At 37.3% G+C, this 19,213-nt stretch overlaps 1 non-coding gene across 1 annotated transcript; it reads left to right on the forward strand.

The window, feature by feature from the left end:
• Positions 1-6,695: 6,695 nt before the first annotated feature.
• On the forward strand, positions 6,696-6,859 carry LOC125995618 (U1 spliceosomal RNA). Its single transcript, XR_007491114.1, has one exon. It is a non-coding gene; the product is annotated as a U1 spliceosomal RNA (small nuclear RNA).
• Positions 6,860-19,213: the final 12,354 nt, after the last annotated feature.

Here is a 19,213-nt window from a genome sequence, read left to right on the forward strand (position 1 = left end):
ACAATTACTGACAAATCTGAAAGAAGAAATCAATAATAACACAATCATTGTGGGAGACTTCAACACAGCCCTATCAACACTTGATAGGTCAACCAGACTGAAACCCAACAAAAACATACTAGCCCTGAAAAGTGTTATGGAAGAAAGAGGACTAGTAGATATATACAGGACACTCCATCCCAAAAAACCTGGATACACATTCTTTTCCAATGTACATGGGTCATTCTCCAGAATAGACAACATGCTGACACATAAAACATACCTCCATAAAATCAAGAGGATAGAAATCTTGCAGGCTACCTTTGCTGACCACAAGGCTCTGAAATTAGATGTGAACTACAAAGCCACACAGAAGAAAAACTTTAACAATTGGAAATTAAACACCCTGCTACTGAACAACCAGTGGGTCCGAGATGAAATCAAAAAGGAAATCAAAACTTTCCTGGAAACAAATGATAATGAAGACACAAACTGCCAGAATCTATGGGACACAGCAAAAGCAGTCCTGAGAGGAAAATTTATAGCTCTACAAGCACACATCAGGAAGGAAGAAGGAGCATACCTGAATAACTTAATGGCGCAGCTTAAACAATTAGAAAATGACCAACAGAATGAACCAAAAATAGGGAGACAGAAGGAAATAATAAAGCTGAAAGCGGAACTCAATGAAGTGGAAAACCAAAAAGCAATCCGAAAGATCAACGAAAGCAGAAGCTGGTTCTTTGAAAAAATAAACAAGATTGATAGACCATTGGCAAAACTCACAAAGAAAGAGAGAGAGAGAAATCTGATAACCCGTATTAGAAATGAAAAGGGGGAGATCACAACAGAAATTGCAGAGATCCAAAGGATAATCAGAGGCTACTTTGAGAAACTTTATGCTACAAAACATGAGAACCTAGAAGAAATGGAAAAATTCTTGGACACTTATAACCTTCCACATTTAAGTAAGGAGGATGTAGCATATCTAAACACCCCCATCACTACTGAGGAAATTGAAACTGTAATCAAACATCTACCAAAAAAGAAAAGCCCAGGCCCAGATGGTTTTCCTAATGAATTTTTTCAAATCTTTCAAGAGGAGCTACTACCAATCCTAGCCAGACTCTTCCATGAAATTGAAAAAAAGGGAACTCTCCCAAACAGCTTTTATGAAGCCAACATTACCTTGATACCAAAACCAGACAGAGACGCTGCCAAAAAAGAAAATTACAGACCAATATCCCTGATGAATGCTGATGCAAAGATCTTCAACAAAATCCTGGCAAATAGGATCCAATGCATCATCAAGAAGATCATACACTACGACCAAGTAGGCTTCATCCCAGGAATGCAAGGATGGTTTAACATCCGTAAATCTATTAACATCATACACAACATCAACAACAAGAAAAATAAAAATCACATGATCATATCAATAGATGCAGAGAAAGCATTTGATAAGGTCCAACACCCATTCTTGATCAAAACTCTCAGCAAGATGGGAATGGAAGGAACCTTTCTCAATCTAGTTGAAGCCATCTACCACAAGCCAATGGCAAATATTATCCTCAATGGAGAAAAACTAAAAGCCTTTCCTCTAAATTCGGGTACAAGACAAGGCTGTCCTCTCTCACCACTCCTCTTCAATATAGTACTGGAAGTTCTTGCTATAGCGATCAGGCAAGAAAAAGATATCAAGGGAATTCAGATAGGAAAGGAAGAAGTCAAACTCTCATTGTTTGCAGATGATATGATACTCTACTTAGAAAACCCTAAAGACTCTACCAAAAAGCTTCTAGAAATAATAGATTCATATAGCAAGGTGGCAGGCTACAAAATCAACCTACAGAAATCAATGGCCTTTTTATACACCAATAATAATAGGGAGGAGATGGAAGTCAGGAAAGCAATCCCATTCACAATAGTGCCACACAAACTCAAATATCTTGGAGTCAACTTGACCAAAGATGTGAAGGACCTATACAAAGAAAACTATAAGCCCTGCTCCAAGAAATAAGAGAGGACACACGGAAATGGAAACACTTACCCTGCTCATGGCTTGGCAGGATTAACATCATTAAAATGGCAATACTCCCCAAAGCATTATACAGATTTAATGCGATCCCCTTAAAAATACCCATGACATTCTTCAAAGAAGTGGATCAAACACTTATGAAGTTCATCTGGAACAATAAACATCCTCGAATAGCTAAAGCACTCCTAGGGAAAAGGAAAATGAGAGGCATTACTTTCCCCAACTTTAAACTGTACTACAAAGCAATAGTTATTAAAACAGCATGGTATTGGAATAAAGACAGACCCTCAGATCAGTGGAATAGGCTTGAGTTCTCAGAGAACATTCCCCAGGCATACAATTACCTAATTTTTGACAAAGGAGCAAGAAATCCTAAGTGGAGCAGAGAAAATCTCTTCAACAAGTGGTGCTGGCAGAACTGGTTAGCGACTTGCAAAAAAGCGAACATAGACCCCCAGTTAACATCATGTACGAAGGTAAAATCCAAATGGATTAAAGACCTTGATATCAGACCAGATACCATAAGGTATATAGAACAACATGTCGGTAAAACACTCCATGACATTGAGACTAAAGTTATCTTCAAGGAGGAAACTGCACTTTCCAAACAAGTGGAAGCAGAGATTAACAGATGGGAATACATTAAACTGAAAAGCTTCTGCACCTCAAAAGAAATAGTGCCCAGGATACAAGAGTCACCCACTGAGTGGGAGAAACTATTCACCCAACATCCTTCAGATAAGGGGCTAATATCCAAAATATACAGGGCACTGACAGAACTTTACAAAAAAAAAACATCTAATCCCATCAAAAAATGGGGAGAAGAAATGAACAGACACTTTGATAAAAAAGAAATACAAATGGCCAAAAGACACATGAAAAAATGCTCCTCGTCACTAATCATCAGAGAGATGCAAATCAAAACAACGATGAGATACCACCTCACACCACAGAGATTGGCGCACATCACAAAGAATGAGAACAATCAGTGCTGGCGGGGATGTGGAGAGAAAGGAACTCTTATCCACTGCTGGTGGGAATGCCGTCTAGTACAGCCTCTATGGAAAGCGATATGGAGGTTTCTTCAAAAACTGGAAATTGAGCTCCCATTCGACCCAGCTATTCCACTCCTAGGGATATACCCTAGGAGCACAAGAATACAATACAAAAACCCCTTCCTCACACCTATATTTATTGCAGCACTATTCACAATAGCCAGGCTCTGGAAACAACCAAGATGCCCTTCAACAGACGAATGGCTAAAGAAATTGTGGTACATATACACAATGGAATATTATGCAGCCGTCAGGAAAGATGAAGTCATGAAATTTTCCTATACATGGATGTACATGGAATCTATCATGCTCAGCGAAATAAGTCAGAGGGAGAGAGAGAGACGCAGAATAGTCTCACTCATCTATGGGTCTTAAGAAAAATAAAAGTCATTTTTGTAACAATCCTCAGAGACAATTAGAGGAGAGCTGGAACACCAGCTCACTCCATGAAGCTCACCACAAGAGTGGTGAGCACAGTTATAGAAATAACTACACTGAGAACTACCATAATCAAGTGAATGAATGAGGGAACTGGAAAGCCTGTCTGGAGTACAGGTGGGGGTGGGGTGGGATGGAGGGAGATTTGGGACTTTGGTGGCGGGAATGTTGCACTGGTGAAGAGGGGTGATCTTTATAGGACTGAAACCTTATCACAATCATTTATGTAATCAAGATATCCAAATAAAGAGAAAAAAAAATAGAGGCCAGGAGGACCTCAAGGAAAAAAAAAAATCTAATAAGAATTAGTATACATATGAGAAGGCACCCGAGAACCCTCAGTATCATCTCGATTTTTTTTGTAAATCTAAATTTCTCTAAAACCCAAAACTCTCTTAATTAGAAACATCAGAAAAAATAACAATTGAGGACCATTTAACAAAACAGCCAACTAATTAGTTAAAATGAATCAGTAACATGAAAATAGAAAAGACAAAAAATTATTGATATTTAATATTGTAAAAACATAATGAGATACTAAACTAAATCCTATAGGAAAAAAGAGGTATTAATGAAAGTGAATTAAAAATTTAAGATCTGAGTTAGCAATACCATGCCAGTATTAACTTTTTCATTTTAATAATCATATTTTTAAAGCTATTTGTAAATTTAAATAATTGGCTAAGAGGAGCCTATTTTTATAAGTATTCTATAAAATTACCTCACAAAACAGTTTAAAATGTGATTGTCCTATAAAACATTTAAACCTACTTGTTCTTAGGTTTACTATAATGTATATTCTACTCTTTATCAACTTTCACAGAGTGTGTAGCCTCTTGTCTCATGTATTCCATTTGGATACATTTTCCATCCAGAGAAAAAGAAACAAACCTTAAAGATGGTCCTTACTTTGGTAGTTCATCTCCACAATCCACCTGTGAATTCTTCAAAATATTGCTTGCTCATATTTTACTTTAGTCAAGACTGAATGACTGCCTACATTTACTAGCTATTAACATAACACAATCATTAAGACATAAATACACCACACACACACACACACACACACACACACACACACACACTCAAACTAAACTTTCATGTTATTTTAAAGAGACAAAATAAGCTCTTCCTTTTCTATAAGAATAATACTATAAAAATATCTTACATTGTTGGATGGGTGAATGAGTGTTGTGACTAAATTTAAAGAAGGCCTCATAGAAAGAGACTTAAATAACAAAAATATTTTGGGTGGGCTAGAGAGACAGTAAAAAATGTATTTTGTTTGTCTATGAGGAAATCGATCCTGATTCAATCCCCAGCACAAACTATGGCCTCCTAAGATCACTAAGATCACAAAGGCCTCAGGTCCAAAGAGTATGACCCACATTCCTCCATCCCTGCCAAATATTATAGACAGTCAAATATTCAACATATTCTATCATTTGCTATTTATTTAAGAATTTGCAACTTGTCATTCTTTTCTATAGCCTGACACAAATAAAAATTACTTATATTTGGAGCACATAGAAAAAAATATAGCAGACTTTATTGTGACATATTTTGAATTTTTTAAAATGATGTTCTCTCAATAGTTTTTCTAATATCTTTCTTTCAAAATATAAAAAACCAGAGAGATAAGTAATATTTTCCAATTTAACATTAAAAAGCAGTTATAATTCATTTTTAAAGTTATTCAAATCTTGGCATAATGAGTCTTAATTGTTTCAAGAACTTAAATTTTCTGCTTAAATACATAATGTCAGTTAATTGCTTAAAGCAATAGGAAAATTATTCAATTAGTGAAAGAGTCAAGCTCAAATTAAAGGATTAATTTTGGGGTTATGATATAAAATAAGTGATAACTGAATTAGGAAGTGAAAGCAAACTCTCAAACAGTCCAATGCGAAAAAATTTTAATTATTAATTTGATAAAAAATCATATCTTTTGATATATAGGTTTTTGCTGGTCAAATTCTCTGGATAATATCACAATGTTATTTTTATCATTTGCCTCAATTTGATATATAAATATGTGCCAAACTAGCTTCTAACTTTTAAATAGGTATTTTTTAACAAAAATAAAATTAAAATGAGTACAATTAAAGTAGCACTTGTATAATAAGATGTGTAGCAATTATATTGCAAATTAAAAACCAGTCTAAATAATCTGTACTTTCATTTTGTTTGTTGTTTTCAGGAAATAAACTTTTCAGAACTAAATTTTCTCTTTATAAGTTCCCTAGATAACAAAACTCTGATGATTTCTATTAAATAGAGATAGGGTTTTTTTTTCGGCAAGTACTATTATTTCAGGGCAAAGATAGGTGAAAGTTCTCGTTCAAAGCTTATTGCACATTATGATGACCTTTTGATCCCTAGTTAACTTTAATTATTTCATTTTTCTACCGTTCATATTTGTATCTCAGTCTTCACTGTCATTTCTCTAGTCTCTGGGCTATTTTTTTTTTTTTTTATTTAACCAGGCATCAGGCAGCAGGGCTTGTTTCTGAATTTGTGGGAAGAGTCTGGTTAAGTTTCTGACTGTACCTGAACTATTCATTCATTCCTCCTTCAGAGAAGACACCTTGAAGTAATGCAGGCCTTGGTAGAAGTTCTGTTTTATTAAATTTTTCCACCACTTTTTAGAGCCTGAGTGCTGCCCTCAGCCCTTACCTGCCTCCCTCACCATCTTTTCCCTTTTCTCAACTTCTTGTACCTTTTATTCTGGCATTGAAACAAGTCACATGCCCAAGTGGTGCTGTTTCAATCACCCCTGAGAAGTTATAGTGAAAGGTGCTTAAAAGTCCTTCTTACCTAACCATATTCAGATTATAGGTGGATTTAGCAAAATGAGTACTGTAGAAGGTGATTTTCTCTTGATAAGGTTAGCCCCTGGCCAAGTGTGGACAGAAGAGGCAGGCAAAGGTACCAGGAGCAAGCTGGCTGGGTGAACAGGAGTAATCAAGCTACCAACATCTGGAGGCTGAGTCAGCATCTCCAAAGACCTTATGTCTAGACTTGAAAACATTGTTACCCCAGGGTCCCTACTCCCCCACCTCCTCTCTTCCTGCATGTCTGTCCCTGCTATGCACCAGTCTCCAAGATTATAGACTTTTTAGTTGTACTGGCATGTAGAGTGCATTGGGTGTATGACAAATTAATGACAAAAATCTTTTATGTCTATACTTACCTGGCAGGGGTGATTCCATGATCACGAAGGTGGTTTCCCCAGGGTGAGGCTCGCCCATTGCACTCTGGGCATGCTGACCCCTGAGCTTTCCCCACGTGTGGGAAACTCGACTGCGTAATTTATGGTAGTGGGGGACTGCGTGCGCGCTCTCCCCTGGGGGGAAAAAAATCTTTCATGTCTTCTCGAGAATGGACACTTTGATCTGACCATAGAGTACAGAGTAGACATTTAAGCCCCCAATGTGTCCTAGAAATTAAATGCAGAAGCAGCGTTCATATGTTGGGGAGGATGATGTGATGTGTATGTGTATTACAGTGACGTGCATGTGTATGCCTGTAGCAAACTCAAGTGCCTTGTGTTACCCCCATTCAACCATTCTTCCTGTGTAACCTTAACTGCTAGTAAGACCTGCCCATTTCTGGAAGGGGTCTTTGCGAGGTATCAAAAAATTGCCTCAGGGACAGGATGGGGATTGATTTGGAAGATTGATTGGGAGATTGGGACAGATTGAGCAAGGAAGAAGCAGCAGGAGATGGTTGAAAGAGGTTGATTGCAGGGCTGATGATGAACCCAGAGTAAAGGTTTAAGCTTAGGAGCCACACATGTTGACCAGGGTCTAAATAAAGCTGATGTCTCCTGAAACATGACTGTCTATGGACCATTCCCTCGTGGCTATCCTGAACCCTCAGACTCGCTGGCTGAAGGGGGTTGCAGACAGGTAGCCTAGGCTAGAGGAGAAAGGCCCCTCCATCCATCACCATCCAGGGCTGTTATTCAACATGTCTCAACATTCCTGAAAATTCTAAATCTCCAATTCATCAATAAAGAATTATGTCTAGGGGCTGGAGTGAAGGTGCAAACACGTAAGGCATATATGCCTTGTGCACTAGCTAACTTAGGAAATACCCCGGTTTGATCCCCCAGCGACCCAAATGGTCTCTCCCAAGCCAGGAGCAAATTCTAAGCAAATAGCTAGGAGTAACCCCTGAGTGTAACCAGGTGTGGCCCCAAAACAAAATAAAACAACAAAATTATGTCTAAAGTATAAATAAGAATTACAATGATAAAATGACACTATTTCCAGTTTTGAGTATAGCCTTGTTTTTCTTAATACTTACATGTTATCCTAATCAAAAATCTAATCCTTGTATCTCTGATAGTAACACCTGGAAGACAGAAAAAAAAAACATTTACATGGTATCTAAGAGAAATGAGTTATGGTAAAATGCATTTTCTGAAAATGAAGGCAATAATTTCTACATTTCACATCTTACTACTTTAAGACTTTGACACTTTCCGTTAAAGAGGACAGTCTACAATTCCTTCACTTGATCTGGGCAGATTATGACATTATGTAACCCTCGAGGTTTGGCAGCAGAAGACTAGAACAGTTTTTATTCTGATTTTTTCTTTATTTTTTATATTAATAATTTTTATTTTGACCAAAGTTGATTACATTCACAGTAGTATTTCAGGAACATAGTAACATTGAATCAGGGCCATTTCCACCACCAATGTTGTTCTCCCTCCACCCCTGTTCCCAGCCTGCATCCCATATCGTCCCTCCTTTGCTCTTCCCCCTCCCCAGGCTGCTAATACAAGTGGTTCCTTCTCCCTTGCTTTGGAACTCTTCTGGTTTTGTAGTGAGAAAGAGAAACTAAGACCCCAAAAGCAGAGGCTTTTTAGTTCACTGAGTTCATCTGGTTTGTAAATCCTATGCCAGAGCAGTTGCCAAGAAGGGTAGCTTAAACCCCAAATGAATGTGTTCCAAATGAAGTCAATAAGAACAGAAAAGACTTTCTCTTTATAACCCTTTAAACAAAGAAAATTGTTGAACAAAATGATAATTACTGTTGTTTTAAGTGACAATCTTGGGATTTGAACATAATAAAATGATAGAAAACTGATGTATTTCATTGTAATGCAAAGCTTCATAAAGAGGTATTACCTAGCATCCTCTTCAAATGCGAGGAAAAGAAAATTCTCCAGGGGTTTTCTTTTATTGGATGAGGAAAGACTACAGTGTTCCTGGGAAGCACGTTTGCAGCCTTTTGCTAAAGGTCTTATTCTTGGAATCCAGATCAGCATCTGAATAAACAATGGTTCTTTCTGATGAGTAGAGATCCCTAATTAGAAAAAGGGAAAGAAAATACCTCTCCTATAAAATTAATAAATTTCTGAGAAAACCCTAAAGAATTAATATACCTTCTCTTCCTTGAATGGTTTTCAGAAATTTACATAATAATTGCTTGAAGTTTTCTCTGCATGTTCTGCTAGCATTCTTTCTCATTTTTCATTAATGAGGAGAAATTCTTCTATCACAAAAACTTAAAACTGACCAGACAAATGATTTGGAAAGGAAATTTATTTCCCAAATACTATTACAGGAATTCCTCAGTCATGATTTTAAATTATTCTCAAAAAGCACATGATTAAAATTTTCTAACCAAATGATTCTTCCAAAACAATTTTTACCCCAAATTATTTTTATCTTAAATTATTTTTAAATTATTTATGGCTACTTTTATAGTTTTTAAGGTAAATAATTTTTAACAAATATTTTCTTAAACATGGAATGTATTTACTGTGTTACTCACCAACTTATAAGATAAAGAGAAAAAATGGTCATAATACAAGTTTAATGAAAAATTATAATTTACAGTTTAATTATATTTGTAATAATTTCTTTCTCATCCTTTTATTTTTTTTTCAGAGTGAAGTGAAGAGCTACAGTTAAAGTGATGTAGAAAGGTATTTATTTTGTGCATTATCCATTCAAATAAATTCTAAACTAATAAGGTGGATGGTATTTTGTTTGCAAGAATCAACTATTAAGGAGTTTAAAATAAACAAATAGGGCACCCTGCACATACAAAATAATAAACAAAACTGATAGTATTTTTAAGTTTGAATGCATAATATACTGCTTCTCTCCAAATTTCTATCATTGGGTATATATAAAACTGATCTGAAAGCACTTTTTCTTTATATTAGTTATTGCATTTGTAAGCATGTTGCAGTAGTATTAGCAGTCGATTATTATACGTGGTCCTCAAACTTTTTAAACAGGGGGTCAGTTCACTGTCCTTCAGACGGTTGGAGGGCTAAACTATAGTAAAACCAAAAACATGAAAAAATTCCTATGCACAATGTATATATCTCATTTTGAAGTGAAGAAACAAAACGAGAACAAAATAGAATATGTGGCCATAGTTTGAGGACCACTGATTAAAACATTGCTCTAATGATAATACATGAAATGTGATTCTAACCAAAGCTAAATTATTTATCAAAATTAGCAAGACCTACAAAGGAAGTGAGAGAAGCAAAATGAGATTGATGCTATCTAGTGCTTTTACCACAGGATTACATAGAGGTGCTGTTTATTTGATCCTTGTTCTTAAATATAGAACAAAGTGAATGATAAAAACAATTTTCTATTAAATGCCTTATAATCATAGTGTACAAATTTACTACATAATCTTATATCATTATTAGAGAATTTAGATCTAATCATTGTTGAAACAAAGCAGCATTGTGTAATAGATAAGTTTGTAGGTGTGAAAATAATTATATGGGTTCAATTATGTGGGAAATAGTACCCTCCACAATAACCCCAGGGCAAAACTGTTTAGGTCTTTTAGATTATGATTAGGCTAAGCAAAAATTTAAAAAAAGAAAAAGAAAAGAAAAAAAACTCAGAAAATAATAGAATAGGGGGGAAAAAAAGGCCAGCAAAAAATGTTACCTGAAAAGAATAGCTTTAAAAACAATTTTGGGTCTTTTGAGTATAGAGTAAAACAGACAAGAGAATGAAATAGTAAATTATCACAACTCTAGATTATAAATTTGCCACAAAAGACTTACTATTTTGCTATGTAAAATATCCTAGCCTCTGCTCTTCATGTACCTGTTGAAATTCAATGCGCTACTAACTATCCTTAAATGTCTCTGTCAACTTGAACAGACTTAATTGTTGGGAAGAAAGGTGGGGGAGCAGCATTTTACTGAGTAAATGGTCAATTGATGATCTTACTCATGACTACTCAGCATCTCTAAACCTTATAGGCAGACATTATATGATTGTTTATCTCCTAAGTGTTTGTTTGTTTCTGTGATTAACTTCAGCTAGTTGAACATGCCAATTCTGTTGATTTTCAACACAAATCGTTCTTCCTCCAAAAACTGATAGAACACAAAATATTTGAAGATTTCATAATTTCATCTCTCCTGACAGCTGCATAATATTCCATTGTGTATATGTACCATGGTTTGTTTAGCTATTCATCTCTTAAGGGGCATCTTGGTTGTTTCCAGTGTCTGATATTGTAAGTAGTGCAGCAATGAAGATAAGTGTGAGGAAGGGATTTTTTTTTTATTTGTTTTTCAGGCCACACCTGTTTGTTGCTCAGGGGTTACTCATGGCTAAGCACTTAGAAATTGCCCCTGGCGAGGGGAAACTCCTATCTCTGTCTGCCTTAAACTGTGCTTCTGAATCCTGAAGATTTCCTCAGAGGCCTAAGGAGCGCACCCCCCAAAAAAATGCATTTTGAAGCTGGTGAGTGCCTACATTCTGGGGCTGTGGGATAGCTCTGCCCTGCTGTGCCTTTCTTCACTCTGAGGACTGTCAACTAGAGGCAGCAGAAGAGCGTGCGGCCACGCTCTCTTTCTAATCAATGAACCCCACTATAACAAGTAGGAAAAACCACACTACAAGCATGACAATGGGAAAACCTCGCAGGCAAACACCATCCATAGAGAATGAAGATGAAAGCTTGGTTGACCTAATAAATTCCAACCACCTGATTAACCTTTCAGACAAGGAGTTTAGAATAGAAATATGGAATATGTTCGTAGAACTCAAAAAGAGCATAGATCAATCTGAAGAGAACACAAAGACAGAAATCAGAAAACTCCAAACTGAAATAACAGACCTGAAAAATAAGGTTGCTCAACTGAAAAGCACAATGGATAGCCTCACCAACAGGATATCAGCAGCTGAGGAGAGAATCGGAGTACTGGAAGATGTGATGCAGAAAAACTCAACACAACAGAAGAAATTGGAAAAGAACCTTAAGACAAACGATCAGGCAATGGAAAAAGTACTCAAGGAATGTGAACAGATGAAAATAGAAGTCTTTGATAAACTCAACAGAAACAACATGAGAATCATTGGAATCCCAGGAACCCAGGAAGGAGATCTCCAAGAAGAATCAACTGTCAAAGACATCATCAAAGAGATACTCCCAGAGTTAAAGACTATATGCAATCAAATCCTGCATGCCTGAAGAATACCACCTAAAAGAGACCCAAAGAAAAACACCCCAAGACATATCCTCATTACAATGACAAATCCCATAGATAGGGATAGAATACTGAAAGCAGCAAGATCAAAAAGGGAAATTACATTCAAAGGAACATCCCTAAGACGTACAGCAGACATGTCACAAGATACTCTCAAGGCCAGAAGACAGTGGTGGAATATTGTGACAAGACTGAATGAAATGAATGCCTCACCGAGAATACTGCACCCAGCCCGACTCACGTTCAGGTTTGGAGGAAGAATACACATCTTCACGGATAAACAACAGCTCAGAAACTTCACAGATGATAAACCAGCCTTAAAGGTCAAACTGACAGGTCTACTCTAAGACAAGAGAGACCAACAAACACAGCAAACTTATCTACAAAGATGACATTAAATCCTATGACAATCATCTCCCTCAATGTCAATGGAATAAATTCACCAATTAAAAGACATACAGTGGCAAAAATGAGTCAAAAAGATGAATCCAACCTTCTTCTGCCTACAAGAAACAAATCTGAATAATCCGAACAAACATAGACTCAAAATCAAAGGCTGGAAAAAAATTATCCAAGCAAACAACATCCTCAAAAAAGCTGGGGTGGCCATATTAATATCTGGTGACACCAACTTTATACTCAGAAAAGTGGTAAGGGACAAAGATGGACACTATTTACTAATCAAAGGATATGTGCAACAGGAAGAAATCAGACTATTAAACATATATGTACTCAATGAGAGACAAGCAAATTATCTAATACAATTACTGACAAATCTGAAAGAAGAAATCAATAAAAACATAATCATTGTGGGAGACTTCAACACAGCCCTATCAACACTTGATAAGTCAACCAGGCTGAAGCCAAACAAAAACATACTAGCCCTGAAAAGAGTTATGGAAGAAAGAGGACTAGTAGATACATACAGGACACTCCATCCCAAAAAACCTGGATACACATTCTTTTCCAATGTACATGGGTCATTCTCCAGAATAGACTACATGATGACACACAAAACATACCTCCATAAAATCAAGAGGATAGAAATCTTGCAGGCTACCTTTGCTGACCACAAGGCTCTGAAATTAGATGTGAACTACAAAGTCACACAGAAGAAAAACTTGAACAATTGGAAATTAAACACCCTTCTACTGAACAACCAGTGGGTCCGAGATGAAATTAAAAAGGAAAGCAAAACTTTCCTGGAAACAAAGGATAATGAAGACACAAACTGCCAGAATCTATGGGACACAGCAAAAGCGGTCCTGAGAGGAAAATTTATAGCTCTAGAAGCAAACATCAGAAAGGAAGAAGGAGAATACCTGAATAACTTAATGGCACAGCTTAAAAAATTAGAAAATGACCAACAAAAGGAACCAAAAGTAGAGAGACAGAAGGAAATAAAGCTGAAAGCAGAACCAAAAAGCAATTCTAAAGATCAACGAAAGCAGAAGCTGGTTTTTTGAAAAAATAAACAAGATTGATAGACCATTGGCAAAACTCACAAAGAGAGAGAGAGAGAGAAATCTGATAACCTGTATTATAAATGAAAAGGGGGAGATCAGGACAGAAATTGCAGAGATCCAAAGGGTAATCAGAGACTACTTTGAGAAACTTTATGCTACAAAACATGAGAACCTAGAAGAAATGGAAAAATTCTTGACACTTATAACCTTCCACATTTAAGTAAGGAGGATGTAGCATATCTAAACACCCCCATCACTACTGAGGAAATTGAAACTGTAATCAAACATCTGCCCAAAAAGAAAAGCCCAGGCCAGGATGGTTTTCCTAATGAATTTTTTCAAATCTCCAAGAGGAGCTACTACCAATCCTAGACAAGCTCTTCCATGAAATTGAAAAAACAGGAACACTCCCAAACAGCTTTTATGAAGCCAAAATCACCTTGATACCAAAAGCAGACAGAGACACTGCCAAAAAATAAAATTACAGACCAATATCCCTGATGAATGCTGATGCAAAGATCTTCAACAAAATCCTGGCAAATAGGATCCAATGCATCATCAAGAAGATGACCAAGTAGGTTTCATCCCAGGAATGCAAGGATGGTTTAACATTCGTAAATCTATTAACATCATACACAATTTCAACAACAAGAAAAATAAAAATCACATGATCATATCAATAGATGCAGAGAAAGCATTTGATAAGGTCCAACACATATTCTTGATCAAAACTCTCAGCAAGATGGGAATGGAAGAAACCTTTCTCAATCTAGTTAAAGCCATCTACCACAAGCCAATGGCAAATAATATCCTCAATGGAGAAAAACTAAAAGCCTTTCCTCTAAATTCTGGCACAAGACAAGGCTGTCCGCTCTCACCACTCCTCTTCAACATAGTACTGAAAGTTCTTGCTATAGCGATCAGGCAAGAAAAAGATATCAAGGGAATCCAGATAGGAAAGGAAGAAGTCAAGCTCTCATTTTTTGCAGATGACATGATACTCTACTTAGAAAACCCTAAAGACTCTACCAAAAAGCTTCTAGAAACAATAGAGTTATATAGCAAGGTGGCAGGCTACAAAATAAACCTACAGAAATCAATGGCCTTTTTATACAACAGTAATGATAGGAAAGAGATGGAAGTCAGGAAGGCAGTCCCATTCAAAATAGTGCCACACAAACTCAAATATCTTGGAGTCAACTTGACCAAAGACGTGAAGGACCTATACAAAGAAAACTATAAAGCCCTGCTCCAAGAAATAAGAGAGGACACACGGAAATGGAAACACTTACCCTGCTCATGGTTTGGCAGGATTAACGTCATTAAAATGGCAATACTCCCCAAAGCATTATACAGATTTAATGCGATCCCCTTAAAAATACCCATGACATTCTTCAAAGAAGTGGATCAAACACTTATGAAGTTCATCTGGAACAATAAATACACTCGAATAGCTAAAGCACTGCTAGGGAAAAGGAAAATGAGAGGCATTACTTTCCCCAACTTTAAACTGTACTACAAAGCAATAGTTATCAAAACATCATGGTATTGGAATAAAGACAGATCAGTGGAATAGGCTTGAGTTCTAAGAGAACATTCCCCAGATATACAATTACCTAATTTTTGACAAAGGAGCAAGAAATCCTAAGTGGAGTAGGGAAAACCTCCTCAACAAGTGGTGCTGGGAGAACTGGTTAGCCACTTGCAAAAAAGCAAAAATAGACCCCCAGTTAACATCATGTAAGAAGGTAAAATCCAAATGGATTAAAGACCTTGATATCAGACCAGATACCATAAGGTATATAGAACAACATTTTGGTAAAACACTCCATGACATTGAGACTAAAGGCATCTTCAAGGAGGTAACTGCACTTTCCAAACAAGTGGAAGCAGAGATTAACAGATGGGAATATATTAAACTGAGAAGCTTCCATACCTCAAAAGAAATAGTGCCCAGGATACAAGAGTCACCCACTGAGTGGGAGAAGCTATTCACTCAACACCGTTCAGATAAGGGGCTAATGTCCAAAATATACAGGGCACTGACAGAACTTTACAAGAAAAAAACATCTAATCCCATCAAAAAATGGGGAGAAGAAATGAACAATTTGATAAAAAAAAAAGAAATACAAATGGCCAAAAGGCACATGAAAAAATGCAAATCAAAACAACGATGAGATACCACCTCACACTGCCGAGATTGGTGCACATCACAAAGAATGAGAACAATCAGTGCTGGCAGAGATGTGGAGAGAAAGGAACTCTTATCCACTGCTGGTGGGAATGCCGTCTAGTACAGCCTCTATGGAAAGCGATATGGAGGTTCCTTCAAAATCTGGAAATTGAGCTCCCATTTGATCCAGCTATTCCACTCCTAGGGATATACCCTAAGAACACAAGAATACAATACAAAAACCCCTTCCTCACACCTATATTTATTGCAGCACTATTCACAATAGCCAGGCTCTGGAAACAACCAAGATGCCCTTCAACAGACAAATGGCTAAAGAAACTGTGCTACATATACACAATGGGATATTATGCAGCCATCAGGAGAGATGAAGTCATGAAATTTTCCTATACATGGATGTACATGGAATCTATCATGCTGAGTGAAATAAGTCAGAGGGAGAGAGAGACACACAAAATAGTCTCACTCATCTATGGGTTTTAAGAAAAATAAAAGTCATTTTTGTAACAATCCTTAGAGACAATGAGAGGAGGGCTGGAACACCAGCTCACTCCATGAAGCTCACCACAAAGAGTGGTGAGTACAGCTATAGAAATAACTACACAGAGAATTACCATAATCAAGTGAATGAATGAGGGAACTGGAAAACCTGTCTGGAGTACAGGTGGGGGTGGGTTGGCATGGAGGACATTTGGGACATTGGTGGCGGGAATGTTGCACTGGTGAAGCGGAGTATTCTTTACATGACTAATACCTAATCACAGTCATTTATGTAATCAAGATATTCAAATAAAGAGAAAAATAAAAGAATATTTTGGGGGGAAAATTCTACCAATAAAAAAAAAAGAAATTGCCCCTGGCTTGAGGCGACCATATGGGATGCCGGGGGATCGAACCGAGGTCCTTCCTTGGCTAGCGCTTGCAAGGCAGACACCTTACCCCTAGCGCCACCTCGCCGGCCCCAAGGGAGAAATTTTTTAATTGCATTTTTGTTTTCTTAGGGCAAATCTTTTAGAAATGGTACAGCTGGATCACTTGGGAGCTCAATTTCCAGTTTCTTGAGGAATCTCCATATTGTTTTCCATAAAGTCTGGACTAGACGGCATTCCCACCAAAAGTGAATAAAAGTTCCTTTTTCCCCACATCCCTGACAAAACTGATTGTTCTTCTTTGTGATATGTGCCAGTCTCTGTGGCATGAGATGGTCCCTCATAGTTGTTTTGATTTGCATCTATCTGATGATTAGTGATGTAGAGCAGAAGACAGAAAGTGCAGAAGATAAGTACGTAAGATAAGTGCAGAAGAAAGTGCAGAAGAAAGAAATTGCAAAAGAAAAGATGTTTGCTTTGCAAGCAGCCAAACTGAATCCAATTCCCAGCACCACAGTAGAGTCACCCTCAAAACAACCATGGGTGATCCCAGAACACAGAGCACTTCTGGGTGTGCCCTCTTCAAAACAAAAACAAAACAAACAAAAAACAATACAGAACAACAACAACAAAATCCCAAGGTGATGTGTTATGAACTACTCTCAAAAAGTGAGGATATTGACACATCCGTAAAGCAACCTAAGAGATGTTTTTAATGAAAACTTAATACCGTGGAGGTCTGCAGGTGATTTATATGAAGTCAGAATAAGAAATGTAATAACACCAAGAAGGGAATCTACAACTTTCTCTCCACCCACATCTGTCACCCTGGAAGAGGCTGAGAAGATCTAGATCTATGGGCCTTGCTCTGGATAGAAAAACTCTCAGTTCTAGACCTTACACAGGTTTTGTGAGTTCATTGCTTTCCCGCACAGAAAATAAGTTCAAGGGAATAAGAAAATAAAAGATTTTATTTGGAGGTAACTAGGAAGTGGAGGAAGAGAATAAGTATGAGAGAGAGTAAAGAGTAGTATGCGTAAGAGAGAACACAAGCTTCCCTGATGGCAGGGAGAACCCAGTACACAACCCAGCAAGAAAGTAGGAAAACATGAAAGTCCACATCTCAAGAGCAGATATGCGAATCACAAGTGCTCTAGGTACTTTGTACCTAGGTGGGCTTTTATAGGGTTTCCCCAACTTATTTCTCCTGGGGCTTTCTACCCAGGTATCACTAAGGTAGTTGCCAGGAGAAAGAGTTGAGTATAGTTGATGGTCTTCTTTGATATTCCTTTCCTGGCCCGTGTTTCTGTTGGAGCTTCTCCAGGCAGGAGCTCCAGTCTTTTGTGGACCTGCAGAGGTTCCAGGTGAGTCTCTTACTAATGCTGAAGCAATGCTTCCAAATCTTGTCTTATGGTTTTATTATATCTCAGGAATTCATTGTCGTGGCGTGCCTGCTTCACTATATTATGTTATACTTCTGCCTAAGGTTTTCAAATGGGGTCCTATTCCATATAATATATCCCTCAATTTTATATCAGGTATGAAATTCTGTGCTTTTATCTTCAAGGAATAACACCTCCTCCATTTCCTATATGTACCAGCCTCCTAAATTTGTCAATTCGTCTAGTGTTCCAAGTCTTCTTGTTGCACTTACACATAGATTTCACTGGAGTGGATGCTCACATTTAGCTGTCTTTCTGTCATTGGGAATAATAAATGTGCTTCTATAGTTATTTTTCATATTTTATTCCTCTATTGTACACTGATATCAATTATTAAAATCTGCAAATGTTTTATTTGACTCCTGTACAATAAATCCCCATGCCGTATTCCAACCCTGAGTAAGGTGGTCTGAAGTAGGGCTGTAAGAATTAGTAAACCAAGCCAGGCATAGGGGAAAGAATGATAGAATTGGTTGGTGTCTAGCGTCCTGGTTATTCTGGGCTTGCCAAACAGAAACTTCTCTTTATTTACCAGTTCAAATCCCCACCAGGTGGGGGAGGGTCCAGTGAGAGAACAAAAATACCTATAAGCCAATCTACTCTTACATGTCAAAGAGATAGATGTGTTTCAAAAGACACTGCATTTTTATCTATTTTCACTACTAGGGGGGAAGTTTTTAAGATTAGAGATTGTAACTGCTCCACAATACTCTCAAATTTTAAGGCATTTCTCTGTAACTTGCTCACTGTGGTAATCACTAAAAAAAACTAACTAGGGATATAGAGATAGCATAATGGACAGGGAATTTGCCTTGCATGAGACCAATCTATATCCAATTCCCAGCACTCGTACGGTCTCTTGATCTGCACCAGGAGTAATCCCTGAGTAGAGCCTGAAATAAGCCCTGAGTGTGGCCCTAAAACAAAAGCATAAAAAAGTAAAGGCTGGGGCCGGACAGATAGCATGGAGGTAAGGTGTTTTCCTTGCATGCAGAAGGACAGTGGTTTGAATCCCAGCATCCCATATGGTCCCCAGAGCCTGCCAGTAGCGATTTCTGAGCATAGAGCAGGAGTAACTTTTGAGAGCTGCCGGGTGTGACCCCAAAACAAACAAACAAACAAAATAAATAAATAAAGGCTATCTACAAAATATATTACTACTTTTAGATCTAGACAAATATTGTCTATTGTCTTCTATGCAGCTTACCTGGTTCAATTTCCAGGCATCATGTATGATC

This window comes from Suncus etruscus, chromosome 17 (genome assembly GCF_024139225.1).
Source record: "Suncus etruscus isolate mSunEtr1 chromosome 17, mSunEtr1.pri.cur, whole genome shotgun sequence".
NCBI classification, from domain to species: domain Eukaryota; kingdom Metazoa; phylum Chordata; class Mammalia; order Eulipotyphla; family Soricidae; genus Suncus; species Suncus etruscus.